Source organism: Lissotriton helveticus, chromosome 4_1 (genome assembly GCF_964261635.1).
Source record: "Lissotriton helveticus chromosome 4_1, aLisHel1.1, whole genome shotgun sequence".
Taxonomy (NCBI): domain Eukaryota; kingdom Metazoa; phylum Chordata; class Amphibia; order Caudata; family Salamandridae; genus Lissotriton; species Lissotriton helveticus.
Genome location: NC_136063.1, coordinates 880,371,351 through 880,398,195, shown reverse-complemented (window position 1 = coordinate 880,398,195; position 26,845 = coordinate 880,371,351).

The following is a 26,845-nucleotide window of genomic DNA, read 5'->3' as shown; positions in this document are numbered from 1 at the left end:
CAGCAGAAGAGGTGGGGACAGGGAGTCTAAGTTGCGTAAATTGGAAACCAGGTACATTCTACAACTAGACTCCAAAAGTCCCGGAGGCCTGAATATCACAGAGGATTTACATACTTGCTTAACATAATGACCTTCATAAAACACATACAGTAGAGGATATATAACACCTTAGTATTTTGTTGTATGAATAACAAGCAGTCATAATCTTAATATCTTTTATATCTGCAGTATGAATTGTATACAGTTGTTAGTGTTATTTATTCTATTTATATCTCCGTGTGTGTTTTTGCATATGAAGTCAACAGTGGACAGAGAGTGACATGGTGCTGCATCTGTCCATTCCCCCATTAAGATGTAAGAATATGATTCTTGAAGTAGTGGTTGAGTTTCCAGTACATGAGAGGCACTGTTCGGCAATACCAAGCTTTGCCTTTGGGCATTGCAAATAAGATCCTATGTCTATAACAGAATACCATCATGCGATACTGTTCACAGCTGCTGAGTGATATTTTAAACAGGGGGATGGAGTAACCCATACAGAATCAAGAATATTTATAAAAATCTGTACAAATATAGAAATGAGTCTAAGGCACAGTAACAAAGGAATTTAATCATGATCAGAACCAGAACGAATGTTAGAAGGGTTTTTACATTTTGTCACTTTGCACATTTAGGCACTATTTGCACATTGAAAAACGGATCCAGTAGACTGAAGACGCATTGTGTGTGATTTACATCAGTTTGTACAAGTCTCAGGGATATAGGAGTATTACCACTTTGTATTTTCTTTCCCCATTCGTTGAACAGAGGTCATTAAAATATGTTGACAGTTCATGTCTATTGTGAGAAGTTGGCCTGGTATATGATGTTCACTATTCAAGTGGACACCTTGCACCAGTCCAAACAACCCTTATGGGGATGGTTGTAAGTCAACCTTATAGACCGGCTATCCTAGTGGCAGCGTGGACAGAACAGTCTTAGGCTAAAAGACTCTTGAGGGCGTGTAAAGCCAGCTGTTTTCCCATATGTAACCCCTTGAATATCAAATGAAAGGACACCACACAGGATATATATAAAATATATATGTATTTGTTTACTAACACACTCCTCTGAACTCTTTATGAGAACAGAGGCAAAAGCACATAACAAGATACTTAGTCAGAATACGTTAAGTTGCACAATTTACGGTTAGGCCCTAGGGACGAAGCAAACCATATACTAAGTAAGTGGTATAAGTACCACGTCACGAGAAGAGGAAAGGCCTAGGGCCTAGAGAATCGCTTGGGCTACACTATCTGAACCTTAGGTTAGGAGTAGGATGCCCACAGGCGGCGTGTGCAGTGTCTTTACACAGATGCGTGAGTCAATACAAAGTCAATGGGAACTTAGAAGTTAGATAAAGAAGGATTTAGGACACTTCCGGTTTAGCTAGGAGGAAACAACTAAAAACCTAGACCCTTGGATAGTCAATACCCTTGGGAGCATCGAAATACTTGCATTACCTCACCCACAGGAAGCGGGTGCATAGGTGTGAAGATGTGTCGGGTTTCGCCGTTGACTCCTATGGAGACCTGGAGGAAAGATGCTGCAGGCGGCCAGGAGGAAGATGTCCTGGTGGATCCAAGGGTGGATCAAGGAAGAAGAAGACCTGAAAGCAGAGGGGACAGAGTCTGGGTCACTAGCCAGTGACCGGGTGGAACCAGGAACGAACCAGAAGACGTCGTGGAGCAATCAGGTGCTGTCATGAAGCTTGTCTCTTCAGCCACACGGACCAGGAGGCATCGAGGACAACCAGGTACTGGAGGCGAGCTGTCCCATAAAGTTTCTCGCAGATGGAGGGGTCGCCTGCCGGATTGGAGTAAACAAGCCTTGGCAAAGGCAACCCACGCAGGATTCAAAGAAGGCTTCTGGTGCAGACCAGCAAGGTCTGAGGTGCCTCACCTTTGCAGGGAGGCAAGGGCCAGTAGGGAGCAACCAGACCAGTGAGGTGATTCAAAAGGATTGTCGTCACAGAGGCTACTAGCCAACGGGCCAGCAACAGGACAACGCATCGAGCAGAACACAAGCAGAAGGGCCCCATGCAGAACTCGTGGAGTGTGGAGGGCTGATCTTCGGTGCAGGTGGAGCTCGGATTCGGGGCTTCTCAATCCCCAGTGCACAGCTTCGAGGATACTTCCGGAGCTGCACAGTTAGCAAGTCGTGGACTTTTCAAGATGTCCGGTCCCACGTGTCTCATCGCCTCCACGGATCTCAGCTATGCTGCAGACGTGAAGAGAGGGTCAGAGAGGTCTGGAAGTCTGGGTCTTGTCAGGCTCTGTGCTCGGGTCCCGGCGGGAGCGTCTACAAAGCAAGCCGTTGATTTGCTGGATGGTGCCTGGTTGCCCAGGGTGGTCACTCCTTGGCCACAAGGGAGATTCTTCAGTCTTCAGCTTCAGCAGAATGTAGAAGGATCAGAGTTTTGTTTCAAGTTTCAGTTCAGGATCAAATCTAAAGTTTCAGGACTCAGCTCCTACCTTTATACAACTAAAAGGGGCTGGATTACTTTCTAGGTCCCTCCTATGGGTGGGAGCAGGAAGGGGGGTGGTTACACCCCCTTTCCTTTGTCCAGTTTCGCGCCAGAGCTGGGGCTGGAGTGCCCCAGCAACCGGTTTGAACTGGGGTATGCATGAAGCACCTAGTGTGCCTCAGGCAGTGTCTCAATCTATTCAGCCCTCCCTGTCCCAATACACAAAGTCCAGTCTGGGGTGGTGCTCGCACCTCTCCAGACAGGAAACCTATTGTCCAAACTTCTGTGACTGGAAGGACTCCCAGCAGCAGGAGGTCAGACTTGTGTCTGGGGCAGCAGCGTCCATTTTGTGACGCTGGGGCTCTGGTTAACTTTAACCGGGATAGTCAGCAACAACATGTCTTTTCCCTCTAGAAGGGTGGAATGCTACCCCCGTCGCCAGAATTGGAGGGGGTAGTATTCCAAAGCGTATGACAGCTTACACGACATGTTTTGATAAAGCCAAACCAAAGTTAGCATTCAACCGCGAGGATTATAATGCACTTAAGAGTATATGGTATGGCGATATCATAGAACAGCTATAAGGACATGGTTCCGCAAGCCGCAGACAGGCTCAGCTCATGCTAGAACACCAACTAACATAACCAAGCACTCTGCCTCCAGGATTGTTAAGGCCTGCCATAGGAGTGACTTATAGGTTACTGTGTGTCTATATATACGGGTAGATATAGGAATACTATACCTAAGCAAGGGGTGATTACACGTCCTTGCCCCAGCTGAGTGATCAGCCAGTTGTGTCCGTTTGAGTGGCCAGCCAGGGGTGGCATAATACATGCTGCAGCCCCTGGTAGGCCTTGGTTACACCTATGCCCTGGGCACCTATGGTGCACTTGTACAGGGGCTGATAAGGTGAACCAATTCCCAATTGTGTATGTATCTAAAGTACATGGAGTCCATTTTACAGTGAGAGCAGATAGCCTTGGGCCCTGATTAGCAGGATCCCAGGCCAACTAAGTCGAAAACCAGCTAAACACAAGGCAAAAAGTTGGGGGTAACCACAGTCCGGTTTCCACCTTCCTATACAACCCCCCCAAACGAAAGGAGATAAGGCTATCCTTGACCAGGTAAGCCTATATTGCCTAAGTGGCCATATAAGGAAGTACCTGCACTGGCATGGTTACCCCCTGTCTCATGGTCCACTAAGCAACCCCTCACCCTAAGGCTATCAGAGGGTCTCCACCATAAGGAATCTTTACCTGTGGTGTGTTTTGGCAAAGTAAAAGGCTGGTGCGGGAATGGAATACTGAAGTGAGGCTCCACTAATGTTGGGCTCAGCTTCCTCCAATCACTATCCACCATATATGCCTTTCTTTCCATGACTGAGTTGCACTGTGCTCTCAGGGTCAACCACTGGCTACCTCCAGCTGGAGGCTGGGTCCCTTCTGTTGGCTCACTGGAGGGACAGGTCAGGTTTGGGGCCCTTTGGTCCCAGATTTGGATGTGCCCAACAGAGTCCATCTGGGGGAGGTTCCTAACTAGGTGTAAGGTAGATCCCTCATGAGTGTTTGGAATTTTCACCTGGCTAGGGTTTCTAGCTTTGGTGCCCCTAATCTGCTGATGGGGGAGTTCCTGTGGACAGGAGGCCATCTGGGGTCCACTGGCCTCCCTGACCTCTACAGCCCTGGGCTGACTGAGGCAGGGTAGAGAGGGGCAGGTTACCTGCTCCAGACTGGGTCCCACCTTGGAAGGGTCCACTGACATCATGGGCTCTGCCAGGCTAGGCCTGACTGCCTCTGGGGCACTTCCTTCACAAGGGGTAGGGTCAGTTCCCTGAGGAGACTGACTGTCACCTAATGTCTGGTGGGAGGCAGACTTTTCTTCCTCCCAAATACTCTCTGTCTGAGTGAAGTGATCCATTGTTTCAGGCTTCACTACACAAAAATCTGTTAGAGTTTGGGCCGTGACCATCACTGCCCTACCAACCTTTTCAGGAAGGAACTCTGTTTGGGTGTGGGCTGTGACCATCACAGCCCTGCCAACCTGTTAAGGGAAGTCTGCTTGAGCAGGGGCTGCGACTATCACAGCCCCACTAACCTTTAGGGGAAGGCCTACCATTTTGGAATGGGTTTCCTGTTCTACCTCAGCCCAGGCTGAGATCTCTAGATCATTCCCCAGTAGACAATCTACAGGCAAGTTTGTAGACACTGCCACTTTCTTGCGGCCAGTGACACCTCCCCAGCTGAGATTTACTACTGCCATGGGATGATCTTTCTGCACTCCATCAATGTTGGTCACCTGATAGATGAACCCAGTTAAAAGTTGTCCTGAGGGGACTAGACTGTTAGTCACCATAGTGATGCTATCCCCTGTGTCTCTATAGGCTTCAACTTTCTGGCCATTGATGAGGGGCTCTTGTCTGTACTTTCCCAAAGTGTTGGAACAAACAGTGAAGTTGGCAAACCCCATGCCATTCTCACTGACAAGAGTAGCTGTGGTAGGGGACCTGGTTAGGCCAGAATCCACCTGAGTTCCCAAAGTAAACCCAGCCAAATTCTTGGGGGCACTCCCACCACCTGGGAGATTACTGCTAACAGTAACAGGAGGTCTGGGAGTATTACTGGGGGGAATGTTTTCCTTATTGTTGGCCTTTGGGCAACTGCTGTAAGTCTTCCAGTGGCCAGGCTGTTTACAGACATGGCAATAAGGTTTCTTTTGGTTAGAGGAAGTGTTTTGTGACCCACCCCCACCATTTGAGTTTTGGGGCCCTGTGGAGGACTTGTCTTTTGATTTATCCCCACCTTTCTCTTGAGGCTTGGTAGAATCTTTCTTCTGGTCACCACACTGATTTTTAGGCCTAATCCTGGTTCTGACCCATTTGTCTGCCCTCTTACCCAATTCATGTGGAGAGGTCAGATCTGAGTCCACCAGGTGCTGATGTAGAAGCTGGTTTTGACAATTACTAAGGATCTGCTCCCTCATAACCAAATTATACAATCCTGTAAAGTCCTGTACTTTGCTGCCCAATAACCAGCCCTCCAGAGCCTTAGTAGCACAATCTACAAAATCAGTCCAGTCCTGAGTCTGTGTCTTCTGGGTATCCCTGAACATCAACCTGTACTGTTCAGTGGTTCAGCCAAACCCATCAATCAGAGCACTCTTCAGGACAGAGTAGTTGTTAGCATCCCCATCACTAACTGTGAGGAGCTTATCTCTACCTTTTTCTGAAAAGGAGAGCCATAAGATTGCTGCCCACTGACTTTGGGATACCTGCTGTACTTTGCAGGCCCTCTCCAAAGCAGTTATCCACTTGTGGATGTCATCCCCTTCTTTGTAGGGGGGCACAATCTTGCTTAGGTGTCTATTCTCATAGGACCTATCTTTATCCTTAGGGATATTGCTGCCACCAGTGGGTTCTAACCCACTCTCTCTATGCTCTCTAGCACGAGCAAGCTTCTCTTTGGCCAAGGCAACTTCAAGTTCCTGCCTCTCAATCCTAAGAGCAGCCTCTCTCATTTTTGCCTCATGTTCCCTTCTCTGAGGGGAAGTCATCCCTCTCTGCGCAAGGCCATGAGAGCTATTTGAAGCATGAGATTGGAGAGATTCCCTGGAGTGGGATCTTACTCTTCTCTGCCTCTGGTTAAGCCCACTTGGGGGTATGTATAGGGGCTGCCCATACTGACTCCCATGTATGCTTAGGTTAGCCTGGCTAAGTCTTCTGACTGGGACCTGGCTGTTTACCTCAAGATCAGAATCATCCTCTTCTACCCCCTCTTCTTCCTCATCTGCTACTGGAGTATCAGCATTATCATCTGAGGAGGGAAGGACTTCATCTGCACTACCTGTATCACCTCTCCTAGGTGGCTGTTGAGCATCATACTACTCTAAGAGCTCAACCAGGAATTTGAGGGTAGGGTTTGAACCCTGTTTTAGCCTTCTATAGGTACACAATTGTCTCAATTCTTGGAAGGCTAAGGCTTCATATGATGAAGCAGTCCTCAAGGGATCTACCTCTGCAGGCAGAGAACCACTGGTGTTCACTGTATGAGACATGGTTTCTAGTGAGGTGTGGTGTTGCACCTACCTACACTATGCATTTTCCTACAGAACCTGTCTAGGAGTTGTAGTCAGGGTGTGCTAGGCCCAGGCTCTACAACATCTAAGTTCAGTAGAACGTAAGTATACTAAGACTTGTTTTTATATGTACCTATAGGTACCTATGTGATCTTTCAAATGATATCTCAAGATTACAAGTGGTAAAACAACAGCAAGCTCTAATCCCACCCGCTGCACACCAATGCGAGAAGTTGGCCTGGCACATGATGTTCACTATTCTAGTGAACACCTTGCACCAGTCCAAACAACCCTTATGGTGATGGTTGTAAGTATACCTTATAGACCAGCTATCCTAGTGGTAGCGTGGACAGAACAGTCTTAGGCTAAAAGACTCTTGGGGGCGTGTAAAGCCAGCTGTTTTCCCATATGTAACCCCTTGAATATCAAATGAAAGGACACCACACAGGATATATATAAAATATATATGCATTTATTAACTAACACACTCCTCTGAACTCTTTATGAGAACAGAAGCAAAAGCACATAACAAGATACTTAGTCAGAATACGTTAAGTTGCACAATTTACGGTTAGGCCCTAGGGGCGAAGCAAACCATATACTAAGTAAGTGGTAAGAGTACCACGTCACGAGAAAAGGAAAGGCCTAGGGCCTAGAGAATTGCTGGGGCTACACTATCTGAACCGTAGGTTAGGAGTAGGAGGCCCACAGGCGGCGTGTGCAGTGTCTTTACACAGACGCGTGAGTCAATACAAAGTCAATGGGAACTTAGAAGTTAGATAAAGAAGGATTTAGGACACTACTGGTTTAGCTAGGAGGAAACAACTAAAAACCTAGACCCTTGGATGGTCAATACCCTTGGGAGCACCAAAGTACTCGCGTTAACTCACCCACAGGAAGCGGGTGCATAGGTGTGAAGATGTGTCGGGTTTCGCCGTTGACGCCTATGGAGACCTGGAGGAAAGATGCTGCAGGCGACCAGGCGGAAGATGTCCGGGTGGATCCAAGGGTGGATTGAGGATGAAGAGGACCTGAAAGCAGAGGAGACAGAGTCTGGGTCACTAGCCAGTGACCGGGTGGAACCAGGAAGGAACCAGACGACGTTGTGGAGCAATCAGGTACTGTTGTGAAGCTTGTCTCTTCAGCCACGCGGACCAGGAGGCGTCGAGGACTACCAGGTGCTGGAGGCGAGCTGTCCCACGAAGGTTCTCGCAGATGGAGGGGTCGAATGCCGGATTGGAGTCAACAAGCCTTGGCAAAGGTAACCCACGCAGGATTCAAAGAAGGCTTCTGGTGCAGACCAGCAAGGTCTGAGGTGCCTCACCTTTGCAGGGAGGCAAGGGCCTGTCTGGAGCAACCATACCAGAGAGTTGATTCAAACGGATTGTCGTCACAGAGGCTACTAGCCAACGGGCCAGCAACCGGACAACGCGTCATGCAGAATACAAGCAGAAGGGCCCCACGCAGAACTCGTGGAGTGTGGAGGGCTGATCTTCGGTGCAGGTGGAGCTCTGATTCGGGGCTTCTCAATCCCCAGTGCACAGCTTCGAGGATACCTCCGGAGCTGCACAGTTAGCACGTCATGGACTTTTCAAGATGTCCGGTCCCACATGTCTCGTCGCCTCCACGGATCTCAGCTATGCTGCAGACGTGAAGAGAGAGTCAGAGAGGTCTGGAAGTCTGGGTATTGTCAGGCTCTGTGCTCGGGTCCCGGCGGGAGCGTCGACAAAGCAAGCCGTTGATTTGATGGATGGTGCCTGGTTGCCCAGGGTGGTCACTCCTTGGCCACAAGGGAGATTCTTCAGTCTTCAGCTTCAGCAGAATGTCAAAGGTCCAGAGTTTCGTTTCAAGTTTCAGTTCAGGATCAAATCTAAAGTTTCAGGACTCAGCTCCTACTTTATACAACTAAAAGGAGCTGGATTACTTTCTAGGTCCCTCCTATGGGTGGGACCAGGAAGGGGGGTGGTTACACCCCCTTTCCTTTGTCCAGTTTCGCGCCAGAGCTGGGGCTGGAGTGCCCTAGAACCGGTTTGAACTGTGGTATGCATGAAGCACCTAGTGTGCCTCAGGCAGTGTCTCAATCTATTCAGCCCTCCCTGTCCCAATACACAAAGTCCTGTCTGGGGTGGTGCTCGCACCTCGCCAGGGAGGAAACCTATTGTTCAAACATCCGTGACTGGAAGGACTCCCAGCAGGAGGAGGTCAGACTTGTGTCTGTGGCAGCAGCGTCCATTTTGTGGCTTTGAGTCTTTTTTTGAAGAGAGGGAAAGCGGGGTTGCAGCGAAGGTCTTTGGGGAGTGAGTTCCAGATCGTAGGGGCATTACCATAGAATGCACGTGATTGGGTCTTTTTACATTTAAGTTTAGGAGGGATAAGGACAAGGGAGTTTGTGCTCCTCAGGGACCTAGAGCACCCTGCTTTTTGTAGTTTACTTGAAAGGTAAGAGGGGATGTTTTGGTGAAGAGCTTTATGCGTAATGCAAGCAATCTTGTAGGTGGATCGACCTTCAATAGGGAGCCAGTTTAGGTTTTTGAGGGCAGGAGAGATGTGCTCACATTTTTTACAGTCAGAAATAAGTCTGGCAGCTAAGTTGAGGACAGATTTAATCGGTGCAAGGTGGACTTTAGGGATGCCGGCCAGAGTGGCGTTAGCATAGTCAATCCTGGATAGGACAAGAGATTGGACAACCATTTTGAAATCATCAGCTGGAATGAAAGGTTTAACTTTTTTGAGGTGGTGCAGGGTGAAAAGAGCACTTTTTGCTGCTTTTTTAATGTGGGGGATGAGAGTAAGGTTTTGATCGATGTTGATACCTAGGGATTTGACAGAATTGACGGTGGAGAGGGAGCAATTAAGTGCATTGATATCATTGATCCAAAGTTGAATGGGCAGGGAATTGTTTTTGGGAGTAAAAAGGATGATTTCGTTTTTTTTAGGGTTAAGTTTGAGATGATGAAGATGGAACCAGGATTGCACTTTGATCAGAGTGTCATTAAGGTGAAGGTTGTCATTGTGGGATTTAATCTTGTTTTATAGTTGAGTATCGTCGGCATAGAGGTGGTAGTTGATTTTGGCATGTTTGAGAATAAGGGTGAGTGGTTCCATAAAAAGATTGAATAGGGTTGGAGAGAGGATAGACTCTTGAGGGACCCCGAGGGAGACAGGTTGCGGTTTGGATAGGCAGTGACTGAGCTTAATTTGTTGTTATCTATTTTGGAGGAACCAGGAGAACCATTTGAGTACAGTGCCTTCAGAAACAAAGCGATCTTTGAGGGTGTTAAGTAGGGTGGGATGGTGTACAGTATCAAAGGCAGCCAAGAGATCAAGGAGGATAAGTAGTGAGGATTCACCTTTGTCAAGAGAGCGATGAATGTTATCAGTAATATTGAGCATAGCTGTTTCTGTGCTGCATCCCTTTCTGAAACCCGATTGGAAAACGTCAAGGAGATTGAAGGGGAGGATTTGGTTGTCTAACTGAGACAGGACACATTTTTCAAGGGCTTTGGAGAGGAAGGGAAGGTTAGAGTTAGGGTGTAGATTGTTCAGGTCATTAGGGTCAGCGGTGGTTTTTTTAAGAATGGGGGAGATTTGACCTAGCTGTAGGGAGGTAGGAACACAGCCAGAGGAAAGTGAGGAGTTGATTATTTCGGTCCATGAAGGGGCAATGATGTATTTGAGTTGTTGAACTACATGGGTGGGGAGAGGATCAGTAGAGTGTGAGGATGGTTTGAGTTTAGAGATGATGTTGATGATAGAGGTTTCACAAATTGGACTAAATTCGCTCCATGAAGCCTTGTTTTTAGGAAGGTGTTCGGTCCGGGATGAATCAGGATGTGTGAGAGTAGGGGGGGGGGTTGGGAAAGGGTCGAGGTGTAGGGAGGAGGAGGAAAAAGGTGAATTAGGAATATTAGGGAGGGTGTGTTGGATGGGGGAGGTTGACGAGAGAGAGGAGGGGAAGAGAAGGATAGTTCAATGGTGTTGATTTTATTTGAAAAGAAGCTGGCAATTTCTTCGCATCTTTCCACAGAGGCTGTTAATTTAGGAGGGCCAGAGGAAGTTTTTTTTTTAACAATGTTAAACAGTTCTCTGGGGCGGTTTCTGGCTTGGTCAAGTTGTGAACGGAGAAAGGAGGCCTTTTGGTTAAAGATATGTTTTTTGTAATGGGCTCTATTGGTTCTGAGGAGAGCCAGGTTATCAGAGGAGAGATGACTCCTCCAAGTACTTTCTGATTGTCTGAGGGCTCGTCTTTCATTGTTGAGTTCAGCATTGAACCAGGACTTGGGAGGGTTGTTTTTTTAGTTTAATTGGGGCAATTAGATCGAGGGCGTCAAGAATAGAGTTGTTGTAATGATCAGTAAGGTCGTTGGTGCTAAGAGAGGGGGGAGAAGTAAGCGAGTTTTAATTGTGGATTCCAATTCGTCATGAGGAATGAGGTGAAGGTTTTGAGTGGGTTTCATAGGTAAAGTGCTAATACGGGGGGCGAGTAGTAGGGCTGTTCAAGAAGAAGAGGATGAGGTGGTGATCAGACCAGTCTACAGGAAGTATATTGGAGAGAGAGGCCATGTCCTTGTTCGTCACAATAGCATCAAGGGTGGCGCCCTTGATGTGAGTAGGGGCAAGACAGAGTAGGGTCAGGTCAGTAATGTCTAAGGTTTCGTTAAAAAAGGTGACCGCAGGGTCATCATTTTTGTTCCAGTGGATGTTATAATCACCTAGAAAGAGATTCTTGGAGTGGGAGAGTGATGCTTGAGTAATAAGATCAGTCATCTCTTCGGTAAAGGGTAGGCAATTTCCAGGGGGGTGGTAAATGGTGTGTAGCCGAGTGGTGGGAAAGCCAGGAAAAGAGAGGTCAGAGCAAAGGTATTCAAAGGATGAGGGGTCTTGGAGCTGGACGGGGGAGATGTTGAGTTTCTCATTAAAGGTAAGGGCAAGGCCACCTCCTAATTGATCGATTCTATCTTTCCTGATAATAGTGTAGCCTGGTGGGACGAGCAAGTCGAGGATAAGAGTGGAATGGGCGGAGAGCCAGGTTTCAGTAAGGAATGCGATGTCTATGTTTTCACTGAGAATGGTTTCCGCAATCTCGGTTGCGTGGCGGAAGGCGGATCTGCAGTTTATCAACATGCAGCGGAGGGGAGAGGGGCAGGTAGTGGGGAGGAGGGGCAGGGGGGATAGGTCTAAGTAGCTGGGGAGATCGAGGTGATGTTGGGTGGGGGAGTCTGTTCGTTCTTAAGAGAACAGGGATAGTAGATTGATATAAGGGGGGGATAGTGGGCGAGGCTGGGGAGGGAGAGACAGAGGGGTTCATAGAAGAGTTGTCTCCAGAGGTTATAGGGCGAGTATCGCATTGAGGCGGGTGGGTCAAGGTAGTATTGCAGGGTGGAACGTTTAAGGAGGGTTCGATGTGTTTAGATCGGGTGGCGTAGTTACAGGGGAGGGGAGGGCTGTCGGTGTTGGTAAAGACACTAGGTGGTCTGTTTGAGGGCGGATTGAGATGGGTGTCGATGTGCGACGGTGAGGTGCCATGTGAGAAAATTGAAGTGTGGCTAGGATCTGAGGGATGGGCTTTAAGAAGGAGTGAGATATCACTTCTGAGTGAGGTGAGTTCTAAAACGAGGGACGAAAGGAGAAGTTCAACTTTAAGTAGTGATTGGGCAGGAATTGCGGAGAAAAGTGCATCAGTTTTGTTAAAGAGATTGGCAGGGTTTGTGTTATCAAGGGGGGGATAGCAAGGGGCGGAAGGGCTGGAAAGCCTGGAGGGGGGAGGAGGGGGGATTAAGGTGAGGGGGTGGATCTTTAATAGGGTTAGGGGGTATATAGGAGGTAGACGTAAGGGAGGCATTCAATTGAAGAGGACAGATGGGTGAGAGACGTGGAAAGCCAGTAAGGGTTGGTGTATCTGGTGTATTGTGGAATGTTAGGGGGGACAAAGGAGTCTGCATGGGGGGCGTCGGTAGAGGATGGGGGGGAGCTGTTGGGGAGGTGAGGGAGACGGTTGAGCGGGGGGATAGACGATGAAGTGCATCAGAGGGTGATGTGGAGTGGGAGTCAGAAGGAGGCAGGAGGGTAGACGAGAGAGAGATATTAGAATAGGGGGCAAAAGGGAGAAGGTAGGTGAAGCTGGAGGAATAGTTGAGGTGTTGGATAGGGTGGAAGATGAGGGGGGATTATTCAGGAGGAGATCCTCAGGATGAGAATGAGTGGACGAGCATTGGAAGATGGGGGTTAGGGAGGGGGCCTGGGTGGGCGTAAGGGTATCAGGGCATATACACAATTTAGGGGAATCAAGAGGGCAGTCAGAGGGAGGGAGGAGGGTAAAAGAGAGAGAATTATTAGAATGGGGGAATCAAGGGGGTAGGTAGAAGAGGCTGGAGGGGTAGCTGAGGTGTTGGATAGGGTGGAGGATGAAAGGGGATAGATCAAGGGGTGATCGTCAGGAGGAGAACAAATGGTCGAGCACTGGAAATTAGGGTTTAGGGAGGGGGCTAGAGTAGGCGTGGGGGTCTTAGGGGATATACGCAATTTAGGGGAATCAAGAGGGGAGGCGGGGGAGTTAAATGTTGAGGGGGATGAAAGGGGGACAAGTACATTGGAGGGCTGGGAGATATTAAAGGACTCGGAGAGAATAGGGTATTGGGCGACATTCGGGGACTGAGAGAAATTAGGGGACAAGGAGACAAGGGTGTCATAACAAGTAATAATGTTGAGGGTGCGGGGGGCGGGTAAGTATTGATTGTGGATAGTCTGCTTGATTGGGGAGGGGGAGTGTGAAATGGGGAGAGGGGATGAAAGTGGAAGGGGAGGAAGGGGATCGTTATTTGTAACAGTGATGGAGGCAGGGGAGGTCGGATGTAGTTGTGAAAGGATGATGAAGTTGGATGTAGAAGAGGAGGAGGGTGAATCAGGGGGGAGAGAAAGTGGGGTAGGAGGGATGATGGGAGACGAAGGAGCTGAGAGTTGAGGAGAGTCCAAGAGAGGAGACAGTGGGCCAGGGCCGAATGTGAAAGGGATTGTGATAGAGAGCTGAAGTGGTGTTCAATGATGTGGAGGTGGTTTTCAAGGCTTGGATGAGAATGTTTCCAGATTTGAAGATGGAGATATCGATTTCACCCGGAAAGGAAGGGGAAGGAGTGGTGGAGAGTTTCAGACCGTATGGGATATTGCGGGAGTTAGTGATGGGGAGGTGTCGGAGAAAAAGGCTTTTCCATTTAGAGGTGCGTTTTGTGAAGAAGATGTAGTTGGTGATGATGGAGGAGTTAAGTTATTATGGTGGTCCGCAAATAAGGTTTCAGGGTGAAGACAGAGAAGTTTGTGCTTGAGGGTTTCCTTACCATGTTTGGAGAGATGGGAGGGGTGGAGGATAGACCAAGAGTTAGGGCCGAGTTTAGAGATGGGTGAGGCTGAGATGGAGGGGGAAAGCGAGAGGGGAGGCATGCTTAGGAGTATTGGGAGAGGAAGAAGAAGCAAACAAGTTAGACCATATAAACCATTGCACAGGACCGTGAAATGAGGGAGTGGGGGGGGGTCAGGTGGCGTTAAGCCAAAGCAGATACAGATAGTAAGAGGAGTGGGTGCAGCCAGACAGCGGGACGACGTATGGAGGGGCAGAGTGTACAGATAAAATGCAATATAATCTAAATAGTATATAATAAGCAATGCAATGCAATATAATCTAAGTAATGAACAACCAAAGGGAGTTAGGAGACTCAGGCAGTGAGAGGAGTAGGTGAAGTTATACAGATGGCAACCGTGTGGAGGGGTAGCATAATTAAATAACAATATACCGAACAATCTGGGCAGACTCAGACAGTAAGCGGAGTGGGTGTAGCCAGACAGCGGGACAGCGTGAGGAGGGGAAGAGTGTACAGATAAAATACAATATAATCTAAATAAGAACAACCAAAGGGAGTCAGGTGATGTTTCGCCAATTAGACTCAGGCGAGTCGGTGAAGCTATACAGGTGGCAAACGTGTGGAGGGGCGGCAAAATCAAATAACAATATACAGAACAGTCTGAACACGGACAACCATACGGAGTAGAAGGAGGAGCTAGGAATGGGGGACAGTGAGTGTAATTTAGTCTATGCAAAAAATAACCGAAAAATTGGATATTTCACACAGAATATAAAATATAACATGAAGAACAAAAGCAATTCAAACAGATATAAAAACAAATTCTGCAAAATAACATACAAATGGACGTATCATACAATAAATGCAGAGAGTTTAAATTTCGAAGTTCCGATACGATGGGGGTAAGGTTGAATTTGTGTAGGAGGAGTGAGTCCCTTCACAATGTCAAATAATCAGGGCTTTCCTCAAAGATGGCCACAGGATTGGAGGAGGAGCGAGTCCCTTTTCAATGTTTGTTAAAAACAGGGCTCATTTCAAAAGATAGCCGCTGAGTTTGTGGCGGAGGAACGAGTCCTTTCTCCCTGTCTATTCATCAGCAAGGCTGGGGGACAGGAACAACAAAAGAAAAGAGGCAAAATGGAGGCCCAATAAACAATGATCGAGAATAGGAGACAAAATGGTGACCACAAGTTTGGGACCACGTGGGGGACCCGCCCCGTGCCCCATCTGAGTCATGAGGATAAGCAAATTGACAGTGCAAGCAGGCAGCAATGTGAGGTTAAAATAGTCGAAAATCACCTTCTCTCCCGGGTGATGGGAGTTAAAATCTGTTCAGCGCCGGGCTGTGTGAGTTAGAACCGAGCCCATGCAGCGCAGCGTAAGGGAAGAGGCTGGAGCGTGAGGGAGGGATGGGTGGGGGGTTTCCATTTGTCGATTATGCTTTTTTAACTACATATAGTAAGCTGTGTTGCTTTTTAAGGCAAGCTTATTTTGCTTCAGCACTGTGCCAAAGGGAGTCCCGAATTGTACTCAGACTCCAGCCTCGCCTGCAATTTTCCTACCAGCAGGTGATGGTGCCTCCCCCATGGCCAGGCCGCCCTGTGTAAATGTTATTCAACAAAATTGCCTGTAGCATTGAGAAAGCACTCGCCAGCCCTGTGCCCTTCGGCTCTGTACTGCAGCCTGCCTTTCCTCTCCACCCTTTGATGTGCCGATGCATTTCAAGGTCAAAAACCTCTTCTTTTGGGCTGCACAAATGACACTTGAAGATCGCATTACTGTGATTTGCGGCTCATTTTATTTCATTTCCAGCCCTTCAGTGGGCATGTTGCTAAGTGCGATGTCACTCACGAATGCTGGGACTTGAAGTCCTTAATGCGACTGTAATTATTCACTTTAAGTAAGCTCAAGTGTCCATTTGTCGATTATGGTTTTTTAACTACCTGTAGTAGGCTGTGTTGCTTTTTAAGGCAAGCTTATTTTGCTTCAGCACTGTGCCATAGGGATTCCCGAATTCTCTTCAGACTCCAGCCTCGCCGGCATTTTCCTTCCAGCAGGCGATGGTGCCCCCCCCACGGCCAGGCCGCCATGTGTAAATGTTATTCAACAAAATTGCCTGTAGCATTGAGAAAGCACTCACCAGTGCTGTACCCTCCGGCTCTGTACTGCAACCTGCCTCTCCGTTTCACCCTTTGATGTGCCGACGCGTTTCAAGGTCAAAAACCTCTTCTTCTGGGCTGCACAAATGACACTTGAAGATCGCATTACTGTGATTTCCAGCTCATTTTATTTCATTTCAAGCTCCTCAGTGGGTGTGTTGCTAAGTGTGACGTCACTGACGAATGCTTGGACTTGAAGTCCTTAATGCAACTGTAATTATTCGCTTTTAGTAAGCTCAAGTGTCCATTTGTCGATTATGCTTTTTTAACTACCTGTAATAGGCTGTTTTGCTTTTTAAGGCAAACGTGTTTTGCTTCAGCAGTGTGTCATAGGGAGTTCCGAATTGTCTACAGACTCCAGCCTCACCCACATTTTTCTTCCAGCAGGTGATGGTGCCTCCCCCTTGGCCAGGCCGCCGTGTGTAAATGTTATTCAACAAAGTTGCCTGTAGCATTGAGAAAGCACTTGCCAGTGCTGTGCCCTCCGGCTCTGTACTGCAGCCTGCCTTTCCGCTCCACCCTTTGATGTGCCGACGCGTTTCAAGGTCAAAAACCTCTATTACTGGGCTGCACAATTGACACTTGAAGATTGCATTACTGTGATTTCCGGCTCATTTTATTTCATTTCGAGCCCCTCAGTGGGCATGTTGCTAAGTGCGATGTCACTGACGAATGCTGGGACTTGAAGACCTTAATGCGACTGTAATTATTCACTTTAAGTAAGCTCAAGTGTCCATTTGTCGATTATGTTTTTTTTAACTACCTGTAGTAGGCTGTGTTGCTTTTTAAGGCAAGCTTATTTTGCTTCAGCACTGCGCCTTAGGGAGTCCCGAATTGTCTTCAGACTCCATCCTCGCCCGCATTTTCCTTCTAGCAGGCAATGGTGTCTCCCCCACGGCCAGGCCGCTGTGTGTAAATGTTATTCAACAAAATTGCCTGTAGCATTGAGAAAGCACTCACCAGTGCTGTGCCCTTCGGCTCTGTACTACTGCCTGCCTTTCCGCTCCACCCTTTGATGTGCCGACGCGTTTCAAGGTCAAAAACCTCTTCTTCTGGGCTGCACAAATGACACTTGAAGATCACATTACTGTGATTTCCGGCTCATTTCATTTCATTTCAAGCCCCTCAGTGGGCGTGTTGCTAAATGCGACATCACTGACGAATGCTGGGACTTGAAGTCCTTAATGCGAGTGCAAGTCCCAGCACACAACACATTTGTTTTGCCTTCCCCAAAGCCAGGATTTAGGATCACTTTTCCTTTGCAGAAGTGATGCTTAAACTGTGGCATCTGCTATGCTTATAAATATAAATGCTTTCTGTTGAGGTTTAATTTTGGTGAATTGAGCATCAGGACCAGAAAGGAACATCACCTCCCCATTTATCCAACAAGAGTCCACAGTTTTAGCACAAAGTGTCTACCCAGCTGCAGTACTTTCTGGTGGTTAATTAGTAAGTGCTACCATGTTGGGTAAATGTCTAGTCTGTTTTACACTACAGCTGCATTATGGATCATGAGGAAATGTCTGAAGTGTCCTTGTGTGCGTTTCGGCAATGTGAATGTTACTGATGCATCTTTATCCAGAAATCTTTGATAAAGTGAATCTTCCTCTAAAGAAGACAACAAGACTAGAAAGAGAGAAATCTCCACCAGCTTCAATCGGGGCACCTGCCATGTTTATATTTGTAAGTACTTCCCCGTGAGGTTTAATTTCTGTGAAATGAGAATAAGGTCCAAAGTGAAACCTCATCTGCCCCTTTATCCAACAAGGGTGCGCAGTTTTGCACATTTAGAAATTGGGCAGGGGAGCCGCGTGGCTTTCCTCCTGGACCAATCTTGGCATTGGGTAACCCATCCCCCAGGGCCTGGCCTAAAATTAATGGGAGTGGGGGTCGTGAAACCCGACTCTCTGGTGAGATTTTTGCTCTGGGAACCCCATCTCCCAGTGCCTGGCCAATCATTGGAAGCAGAGTGGGGCTGCGCAGCCCCCGTTCCTGGGCTGATTATGGCCCAGGTGCTCAGTCCCCCACGGCCTGGCAAACTAAGGCTGGGTGCTGTGGTGCCAATCTAGTGTACCCATAAGCAATGCTGGGGATGAAGGGGGGGAGCCCTTATACCAGTGTGGTCCCTGCTGGCTCCTTTCCTTCAGCAGAAGCCAGCATTGCTCTCCTATTTAGGGAGCCGCCAAAAGTGCTGCTCCTTGCCTGCAGGAGCAATTCTATCACCTGTTTTCCTAACAACTTGAAAGATGACAGGAAAACAGGCAAAAGTCTTCTTCCAGCTAGCAGGAGCACATTTCCTGCTCCGATTCATTGGGAGCAGAGTTACTGTTTGCTCTCAACATAGAGAAAGATGTCATAGCGCCCACCAAGCAGGACCAAACAGTTATGTTCCAGGGATGGGCAGCCTGGGGCATAGGGGTCAGTCCCCAGGGCCATTAATGGCTCCAAGAGGGGGGCCAGGTGGCCCCCTCCTTCTGTCTCCAAGGGCCGGACTCAGGAGGTGATGGTCCTAACAGATGGATAAACAGGTGGCCGTGCAGCCCCCTCCCCCTTTGCATTTGGCTAATGTCACAGGGAGGTGGCGATACACAAGGTAATTACGAAGTTGGAGCGGGGTCCATGCACCACCCCTCTTGCACCACCCACCAAAGAAGCCATTCAAAGCTGTCTCAGGCCTCTGCCATTGCTGGGCCTGTGTGCACAGTTTACTGGCACAGTGACTTGGCACTTAACGTGTTTGCCATATCTGAAACTCCCCTTTTACTGCATATAGGTCACCCTTAAGGTCCCTTAGGCAGCCCTATGGGCAGGGTGCTACGTAGGTAAAAGGTAGGACATGTGCCTTTGTTCTGTGGCATGTCCTGGTAGTGGAAAATAGCCTATATGGTTTGTCACTGTTGTGAGGCTGCTCCTCTCATAGGTTTGCATTGGGAATTCCCTGTCTTTCAATGGCAATTTCTGATAGGAAAGGGGCAACATGGCCATGTTTGGTATGTTTAGAATAGTAGCAGTAAATCCTGGTTGTTGGTGAAAGTGGGTTTGTTATTACTATTTTATTAATGGGATTTCAGTGTTCTTACGACTCTTTGTGCTCTGCCTGGTTGTGTATTCACTGTCTGGTTTAGACTGACAGGAGCCAGGGATGTGAATACGCTCTAGACAGTCACAAGGTGGTTTGAGTTGTGTCTTGCCTTTCCTGGGTGACTCATAGTTGGCAGAATAGACCTGGTCTGAATTTAGATTGGTGGGAGGAAAGGGGGCGGAGCTTGGCAGAGGTGCAAGATGGCCGCTTGATAGAGGGCTCTGCCGATTGCATTGCAAAATCCAACACCATCCTGTGCCAAACAGCATAACTGTTCCAGAGCAGGAGTGCTAAAGGAGCAGCGGCAGCAGCTACCAGGTCTGCTACTGAGGGTGGAATGCGTGGGCCCATCCGGGCAAATAGCCCTGCGGCGGTGTGGGCGCCCGGAGACTGTGAAACTCCATTGTGCACAGGGAAGCTTCGGCAGCGGGTAGCAAACTGCCCCAAAACACCAACACATCCATCAGGGGCCCGGGGGATGATCCGTCGACAGCCAATGTAGCGTAACTATCAAAACAGGGTTTGGAGACATATGTACAGCCCTGTGTAGGAGCTCCGAGGCCGGCCTACAGTGGGTAGGTGGCCCTCAGTGGACGTCATAGGTGGAGGCAGTGGCAAGGCCCTTTGACTGTGCCCGCCTGCTATCCTGAATGAGGGTGGCTGCCCTGTGGTCTTGGATTCGTGCTAGTGCTGTTGGGGGGGGTCGGCCTAGTGAAACCTATGTTGGGGCCTCTTGCCAAGCGCGGGGCTGCCGGCCCGGAGGAAGCGTGGTGGAGGGCCCTGTGGTTGCTGAGCACACAAATCTGGTGGGGCGTCCAATGGCACTAGATACGCTGCCCGACCGTCGAGGTCCTGGAGCTGCGGGGGAGGCAGAGCCATTGGACCTACCCCACTAAAGACATGACCAACACAGTGCACCTGCTCCCTCCAGCTGTACTGTAGGCCCAACATGGTACTATATAGAACAAGAGAGCTCATGCGCGGACGATTCCTGCTGGGTTGCTCCCCTTCATGCCTGGATCCTGCTACAGATCTGTGCTTGCCTGTGCCTCATATTGGAGACTGGAGGCGAGGTGTGGCCTACAAAAAGACAAATTCAGAATCCTGTGGGACATTACGGGCTGTTCAAACCCCTGTGTAATGCTGGATTGGCCCACCGGGCGCTGTGCCCTCTCCACCACAGGTGCGAAGGAAGGCCACACATGGTAGCACGCTGTTTCACTGCACTGGCAGGCCCAGAAGTGACAAAGTCAGTCTAAATAGCACAGCCGGCTATGCCTGTGGGGTCGTCCCTGAGGGTATAGAGCTTCTACTGAGATCCGGGCCTGCTTGTGCCCCACACTGATTCATTGGGGTGTGGGGGGCTCACATAAAGTGGAAGAACATGACCCCTGTCTAGGGGACAGCCCACACGCTAACTCAGTGACCCGCGGCAAAATTGCAGTACTTCTCGGAGAAACATAGATTAACAAGACACACAACAGCCCAAACTCTCATTCGATAAAGGGCGTTCCACTCGTCAAGGGGACCCCGAGATATGAACGGAATTGAGGGACAGAGTGACTGCACAAGATACTAATATCAAAGAACTGTTGATTGACGTGTAATCTAGCCTGAAACTATAGATTCCAAACTTGACGAGCTCAGGGTCAGGCTTCACCACATGAAACACTGGGTGGATGACCGACTAGACCATGCCAAAGCGTGCATCTCCGATAATGAAGATGCTCAGGCCGAAACTAAACAACACATACTCTGCATGGACAAAGTGCTGGAAGTAATCAAGGCCAAAATAAAGGACCTGGAGTGCAGGACCCTGTGCAACAAATCCATATACCGGGAATTCCAGAATCTACTGCCATTCCTTCGAGAAGTCTACACAGATGCACTCTCGCCCCTGTTCATAGTGGAGCACATGCACCGCTCTCTTCGGATCCAGCCACCATCGGGGGCTCCTGCAAGACCCATCATAGCTCGACTATTGAAATATAGGTACAGGGACGCTATATTACGTCTAGCATGCGAAAGGCAACAATTAACCCATCAAGGTAATCGCATCGCCCTATACCCAGACTTCACCATTACAGTGCAAAACTCCAGAATGGAGTTTTTCCCCACCAAGAAAATGCTCCAGCCGGCAAAATCCCATGTTCCCTTCTATATCCTCGCATGCTCCGGGTCATGAAAAAAGGAGCCCAGCATTTATTCACCAATGCCAAAGAAGCCCTCTAGTTCGCCCAAAAACTAGCCAACAACCAGCAGCCCCTGGCAGGCTCATCGGAAGGTGCAGGCGAGACCTCGCTGGACGCAAACGATTGATTTTTTTGAAGGGATGGGGAGCACAAAAGAAACTAACTGCAAAAACCGGAACAGTTGCTTCACATTAAGCACCACAGATAAGTAAACAGGCAAGACATTGACACCCCGTAGTTCCGCTAACCCTCTTATCTCCTCTAATGCATGGTACCGCACTATCGGGTTTATGCCCATCGGACCACCCACCTCACATGGTGGAGGAGACCGCCGGGCCCTACTTTAAGCCCAGGGATGTCTCGCGTAATGCTGTTATTTTTCAGTTCAAGGGGTTTGGTGGGGGGAGGACTAATCGACTCAACCGAGTTTGGGAGTTGTTGTGGGAGGAGGGAGGAGGGGATATGACACCAAAGCATGTTATGTTATGTTGAGTCAAGTTTGTTATAAGTCATGGCACTCACAATGTTGCAACAGATTGGAATAGGTCAAAAATCCCCTCTAGATCACTACCAATGGTCCACTCCTTTAAATATACCTGTCTTTACTCCACAAAATGTCTATAACATGCCTAGCTTGGAATATAAGGGACATAAATAACTAGTGTACAGCTAGACTGGTCCACGCATACATTATCTTCCACCACATAGATATCTGCTCCCTACAAGAACTTCATCTAATCTCTCACACTTCCCCTAGCTTGCGAGCCAGATGGTACAGTGAAGCATAAACTTCAGTATATTACAACTATGCTAGGGGGATGGCTCTCCTCCTAAGGAAAGGGCTCCCTTGGCATCTGAGTGATGTAACAGTAGATAAAGAGGTCAGGTATGTTATCATCACTGGCACACTGTACACAAAACCCCTCACTCTGATAGCAGTTTACACCCCAAACACAGATCACCCTGGGTTTTTCACTAATCTCAAGTATTTGGTAACAGGCTCAGTCGTGGTACTCAGATTTGGGGAGGGAATGTCAATGTATTCTTGGACGACAGCATGAATATATCTGGTTCCGCATGACGCCCACACCCCAAGGTGACTGACATTATTAACTCATTCATGCTGGATCATAACCTTCTAGATATCTGAAGGTGGTCCTATTGAGGACAACGGCCAGGCACTTGCTTTACCACAACAAATGGCTCATTGTCTAGAATAGATTATTGGCTTATATTGCAGGAAAATAAACTTTGGGATGCCAAGGCCACTCACATGCCCCGCACACTCTCGGACCACGCAGCAGTCATTTTAGAATGACGCATACCTCAGTCCTCCCTCAGGTGCGCTTCAGGATACAGCGTTCAAAGAAGAGATAGGAGCTGAAATACCAGCCTATTTTACCCTAAACCGCACAGTAGATTTCTTCCCACCCATAATTTGTGAGGCATTCAAAGCGGTGATATGGGGGGTGCATATCTAAATAAACAATTATTTTATAGTCAATACGCTCCCAACTAGCCACACTCGCACATAAACTAAAAGCCCTAGAAGGGGACTACCTCAGAAATAAACATCCTGACACCCTAGCTAGAATCAGGGAGACTATCTCTGAATATAATGAAGAAGCTGAGCGTGAATTAAAATACTTAAATAAGGATGCTCAAGCGCGCCGATATGGCAAGGGGGACAGGCCTGGGAATACACTTGCAGGCACCCTTAGACACTCACACTCACCAACCTACATATTTGACCTAGAAGATGGCGAGAAAGTATCACAGGATTACAGGATAAGCCCCCAGCCATATTAGACACAATGACTAACTTCTATGCCACATTATATACATCACATCACATCCTAGTGGAGACACTGAACTACTCACCAACTATCTTGATACACTGCATCTGGTCTGGTTAGAGTATGCCCATAGAGATTTTCTAGATATGCCCCTCACAATAGAGACATTAGTACAAACCATTAATTCACTCCCCAGTAAGAAAGCACCAGGACTAGACGGCTTTACAACCACTTTCAATAAGGAATACGCTGATCTACTGGCCCCCCACTTGCTAGCAATGTACGAAGATTCCCTCCAAAGTGGCAAGCTCCCTTCCACACTACGAGAAGCGGTCATAACATCACTGCTAAAGCCTGATAAACCACCCCAGAAATGTGACTCCTACAGGCCCCTATAATTCATCAGTATATATAATAAAATCTTAGCCACAGTCCTTGCCAATTGTCTCCTGCCCCTTCTGCCTAAAATGATCAGTCCGGACTAAACTGTGTTCATAACCTGGCACTCAATTGCACACAATTTGAGAACACTATAAGCAGTGATGCACCACTTACGCCAAGAAGTTCAAGCAATCGCAGCCCTGTCAGACGCCACTGAGGTATTCGACTCCCTCGCTTGGGATTATTTATATACATTGGTAAAGTAATTAGGCCTCAGCCCCACTTTTCTTAGGTATAGAAATCTATTACATACCCACCCCTTGGCCCAGATATGTCTGAATGGGCTCCTCTCCGAGCCAATCACAATAACATGTGGCACCAGACAAGGCTGCCCGCTCTCGCCACACCTATTTGCTTTTGCCATGGAGCCCCTAGCCGCTAGGCTCAGACAACATCATGCACACAACATGGCATCGGCTTCAGGTCAAGAGGACTGATAATTTCACTCTATGCAAATGACATCACTCTATATATGTGATCTGCGCAAATAACTAGCCCCAATTATCAGAGATGTTCAGGTTTGGTGGACTATCCGGGGTAAATATCAATTGGAACAAATCTGTATTACTCCCTCTCATTGATACCACATCTTCATTTCACACTGACTATCCACTGACCTGGGCCATGGGCCCAGTGCGCCATCTAGGCATATGGTTGAGTTGTCATGTCCAAGAACTATAGGCCGCAAACTACGGCGGTGCTGTCGACTGGCTAGAAAGTAGGATCCTGATCTGGTCAAAACTCCCATTATCCCTAAACGGCTGTATAGCCATCTCCAAGATAGTTATTTTACCTAAGTTCCTTCATCTCTATTCAAAATATCCTATTGCCACTCACAAGCACATTTCTCCGACGACTCCAGTATAATCTGATATCCCTGGCCTGGGCCGGTAAACAACTGCACATTTCCTGGGAGGTTCTCACCTTGCCTCTTGCAGGAGGCAGACTAGGGGCACCTGTTCTAGCACTCTACGATCTTCAGCCCAAGCTCAATTTCTAAATTTCTGGTTACACCCTACCCCATTCCAAACACACCTGGCGATTAAACTAGACTGTGCTGCCCCACTTCCTTTACACACTGCCCTCTACAATCCGTGCAAAGCCTGGCCAGGTGAAATAAACACCGTAGAAGGTGTCAGATGGGCCTTGGAGGGATTCAGAAAAAGTAGGTCTCTCACTAATATATGCCTCATCTATTCCACACTTCAACAACCCAATGATGCCACCTCTTCAAGAGGTTGGCGCCCACCTCCACCTCTGCAGATTCTCAGACATTTATACAGATGATGTGCTTCACCATGCACCCCCCTCGCAGAGACACATCATGAGAGTGCCACAGACTTACAATTATACTAGCAAATCAGGGCCTTGTGCCACAAGCAAACCCCTTCTTTCCCAACGCAGTCTCAGGTGCTACCCATTAGAACAAATTATCAATACACCCTGCACTCGGAAACTAATCACACGATCGTACACTGGAGTCCAGCAGCACACACCCAAGTTAGAACTGCGGGCTAGACAGCGTTGGGAAACAGATCTAGGTCTGGATTCCAATGAAACACACTAGGAATGTTGCTGCAGACGAATGGATGGCCTATCCCCAAACTACAGACACAGGCTGGTACATTTAAATTTCTTACATTGTCTATACCGTACACTCATGCAGTTATACAGACTTGGGCTATCGGATACTGAGAGCTGCCCCAGATGCGATGCCCTCGGGCATATTTCCTTCATCTGGCATGGGCTTGCCCTGATGTCTTGAGGAATTGGTCCAAGGTATTCAAGGCAATTCAGGCAATGGTGGAATTTCATATAAAGTGCACACCTCTGCTGGGCCTTCTGTGTTATGTGAAAGAGGTGCCACCCGCAGGACGTAACCTGGTGCCCTTACTCCTGATCCTGGCAAAGTGTACAGTGTCTATGGAATGGGTGCTCACAAACATTCTCTCGGGGGCCAAATTTACAATGTGGTTTGTGTCCGAGAGCTGCACCAGTGGGGGCGGGGTCAGTGGTGGAGGGGGCGGGACTAGTGCAACAAAAAAAACGGTGACCATGAAGTTGAAAACAGGTCCCTGCAGCGGACGCCTTCGTCCACTGAGCCACCAGACCCGGCATACACAGATCTCTCTTTCTCTTTCTCTCTCTCTCTCTCTCTCTCTCTCTCTCTGTCTCCCTCCCTCCAACCCTCTCTCTCTCCCTCCCCTCCCCTCACTCCCCTCCCCTCACTCCCCTCCCCTCACTCCCCTCCCCTCACTCCCCTTCCCTCACCCCCCTTACTCCCCCTCCCTCACTCCCCCTCCCTCACTCCCCCTCCCTCACTCCCGCCTCCCTCACTCACTCCCCTTCCCTCACTCCCTCACTTCTGCCTCCCTCCCTTACTCCCCTTCCCTCACTCCCACCCTCACTCCCCTTCCCTCACTCCCTCCCTCACTCCCCTTCACTCAATCCCCTTTTCTCACTCCCCTTCCCGCTCCCCCTGCCCTCTCTCCCTCCCCCACTCCCCTTCCCTCTTTCCCTCTCCCACTCCCCTTCCCTCTCTCTCTCCCCTCCTCTCCCTCCCCTCCCCTAAACTCCCCTCCCCTCAATCCCCTTCTCTCACTCCCCTTCCCTCACTCCCCCCTCACTCCCCTTCCCTCACTCCCCCCCTCACCCCCCCTCCCTCACTCCCACCTCCCTCCCTCACTCCCCTTCCCAGACTCCCTCACTTCTGCCTCCCTCCCTCCCTCCCCCCTCACTCCCCTCCCCTCACTCCCCTTCCCTCTCTCCCTCACTTCTGCTTCCCTTCCGCCGCCTCCCTCACTCCGCCTCCCTCCCTCTGTCTCCCTCTGTCACCCTCCACCCTCGGTCTGTCTCCCTCCATCTGTCTGTCCGTCTCCCTTTCTCGGTCTCCATTTCTCGGTCTCCCTCCCTCCCTTTCCCTCCCTCTCCCTCTGTCTCCCTCCATTTCCTTCCCTCCCTCCCTCTCTCTCTGTCTCCCTCCTTCTACTTCCCTCTATCACCCTCTGTCATCTCACCCTGCCTGTGTGTCAGCCGGGCCTTAGACAGCTTCCTCGGCACACACACAGCCGCACCCGAGCACTTCAAAGGTCTTTAAAAGACCATTTGCATGTTAATTGAGCTTTGTTGTGTTTCACTTCTTAGGCCCCTGCAGCTCCACTCTGACTATCACTGGAATGAATAGCCTGCCCCCCACAGAGCGGCAGAGTCTCTCAGAGTCGCACTCCGGTTGCAGACACTCTTTAA